Here is a 3,169-nt window from a genome sequence, read left to right as displayed (position 1 = left end):
GGGGGGGGAGAACACGCTGAGAAACAAAACGACGAAATCGGGAGGAAAGAAATTTCTTTCGCTCGTTCGCTCTCCGTCACTCGCGAAATCAACGTGAGGACGCGTTCGCATGATTTCCAATTAGGGCTGCGAAGATTCGAATAGAAATCGAATATATGATTCGAATATATCGAATATATCATTTCTACGAAGTTAATCGAATACTCGCAGCCCCGCTTTCAACGCACCGCGGCGCGATCCTAAGTGTACGTATGCGCATTATTTGTAACGTATTGCACCTGCGTCGGCGTCCGTATCGGGGGGTCCTAAAGCTAAATTTTGAAAGCTAGATTTGTCGCGTCGAAGTGGGAAGGGTCGATGTGAGAAACCCCGGTCGAACCCGCGTCTTCCGGTTCCAATCAACGATAGAGAAAAGATAAAAATAATTAAAAAAAAAAAAAAAAAAAAAGAAACACGAGGGTCGTCGCGAAGGGTCTCTCGTTCGCAGAGTGAATAGAAAAACCGAACACGAACAGAAGAACCGTAACTAGAGAGTAATCATGAGTAAAAAATGGATGCGGAGAGGTGTTCCGGGTCGCGTCATCCTGCCGCGAGGCTTGGCCCGTGTCAGGGCCGCAGCCCTGAGTCTTATAAGGGAGTGAGAAAAAAAAAACAATAATTTACATAATCGTTAGGTAATATATAAAGCTTAAACCTAATCTATGTTGAGCATTCGGTGGACGGCATGGGTGACGCGGCCCGCGCGGGACCTCTCCGCGTCTGAAAGCACACAACCGAGTAAACTCAAAGAAAAACGAAAGAGATAAACGTTACAAAATTACAAAAGAAATAATAATAATAATAATAATAATAATAATAATAATAATAATAATAATATTAATAATAATAGAATAAAACAAAATTCGAGAAACACAGATCGCTTTGTTTTCATCTTTCCATTGACGTATACAGACGTACGTGGTGTGGCGTTCCGTCGCCGAGAAGCGTTGCGACCCGCGCGCGATGAATTCTCTTTTTCCCTCTCTCTCTCTCTCTCTCTCTTTCTTTCACACACACACACACACACTCTCTCTTTTTCTCTCACTCGTGTAACATTAAAAAAAATCTCCTCTTTTCGATAAAACTCGCAACAAGTGATAAATAAAGGAAGAGAAATAATAATAAATGCATCGGTAGGCGTAAATAGTCAGTAACATTGCGGCGAGAGGCGGCTGGACGACGACGACGATCGCGAAATAGTTATTCGATCGATACCGAGACGACGCGCGGATTTTCTCGTCGTTCTTCGGTCGATACCCGGCGAGAATGGAACGAGAGAATCGGAAATGAACGAAATTCAAATAGTCGAATATAAACGAATAGACTTTCATTCGTTGTTCGTCGAAAAAAGATTAGAATGAAGTGTTTCGCTACGAATAGATCAACTGGCAGACTCGTATACGGAGCCGTTTCAAGCATACATGCATATAATCAGTCTCATAAGTATTCGTATCCTCTCTATTAAAGAAATCTGTTTAAATTAAATGATCAGTTTGATATTTTCGTGTGACATATTTATAAAGAGACATTTATTTGAAAACATCAAGCCTATCATTTAATTAAGACAAGTATCTTCGATAGCCTTAACGTGTACTAATACTAATGGGACTGACTGTATATCAAATAAAATGTACGAATATGCTTGAAGTGATTTCGCGTGAAAGTCTGCGCTCGTTTACAATCACGAATCCGCGTATCGATATGTCGGTTATCCATTGTTCGAAAATTTCGCCCATTTCCGACGGTAGCTCGACGAGTCTCGAACGGGCTCGGTTTTCGCGAGGGTCGAGAGCGATTCTCGATCACACGGGGCTCGAGACGATCCGCGAACACGATTGCTCGTCGTGCGCTGTACACTGTACACATTACAATAGAAAAGTCGCTTATAGATAAACGTATGATAAGATCGTATACGTCGAGGCGGTATTGCAACGACAAACATCGATCGTTCGGATCGTCCCGCGACTCGCGTTTCGCGACTTTTCCTCTCCGTTCCCCTCGTTTTCGATTCGTTGCCATTTTTCTTCTTATTATTTTCACATCCACTTTGTCGCTACCGAATCGATATCACAGCACCTTACCGCGTATCGCCACCGTTTTAACCACGCGGCGTTCCGTCGATCGAAATGGCACCACACAAGGCTCTGACGTCGTCCAACCACCCGAAACCAGTTTCGCAGCAGTTCGCAACGAGTTCTGCGACCGGAGTACGTATACACGGAACTTAAAAAGTAAAAAATATATAACGCGTCCCTGTCGTCGGGCCAGATCAGCTGGCTATAGTTTAGCTCTCTTTTTTTTCTTCCTTTCTTTTGCAATCCACTTTGTAGAAAGTATAAAATATATATATATATATATATATATATAAAGAGATTAAACAGTTAAACACCAATCCGACACCGCCTCTTAACGTATTCGTACAGGGTGTTCATTCGGATGTGGGCGCAACTTCAACGCTATATTTATCGCGTGAAAGTAATAAAACCAATTTGTTTAAACTGCACTTTTTGAAAAGATTGCAAAGCGAGATTGGTTGTACGTTCACTTGTTCCCGTTGTCGAACGTCTCATTCCATCATTCATATTTCAATTTTTATTCGACGCGCGACGGATACAAAATTTAACTCCCGATAAAGTATTAACGAGAATAAATAAATGAAAACATTGAAAATGGCATCGCTCGGAAACAAGCTTAAACAAATGTTTATACGAGTGCTCTTGAAATCGGTGTTTGTTAATTGATCGGGTCGTCGAAACGATGCCCACGTTTGATCGAAAAGCCTTGGGTATAGTATGCATGCACGGTGCATATCGCTCTGCCGATTTTGTGACTGCGAGATCGGAGTATAATAAGCATAAGCGCTAGTAGTCGATTACTTCGTTAAAAGGAGTAGTCTGTTGCGAAAACAAACAACAACAAAAATCAACGAGAGAAACGTATAACAATGTTGGACATTAAAAGTGTAAACTAGTACGGTTTCGTGCAGTCGACGAGCTACGAGGAAAGTATTGGAGTAGAAACGTGAAAAACTATAAAAAAAAAAAAACGGAAGGACGAAACTAACCACTGCACCGTATGCAAAATCTCTCTCTCTCTCTCTCTCTCTCTCTCTCTCTCTCTCTCTCTCTCT

Source organism: Hylaeus volcanicus, chromosome 5 (assembly GCF_026283585.1).
Source record: "Hylaeus volcanicus isolate JK05 chromosome 5, UHH_iyHylVolc1.0_haploid, whole genome shotgun sequence".
Classification (NCBI taxonomy): Eukaryota; Metazoa; Arthropoda; class Insecta; order Hymenoptera; family Colletidae; genus Hylaeus; species Hylaeus volcanicus.
The sequence above is the reverse complement of the archived record's forward strand: the minus strand, read 5'-3'. Positions refer to the sequence as shown.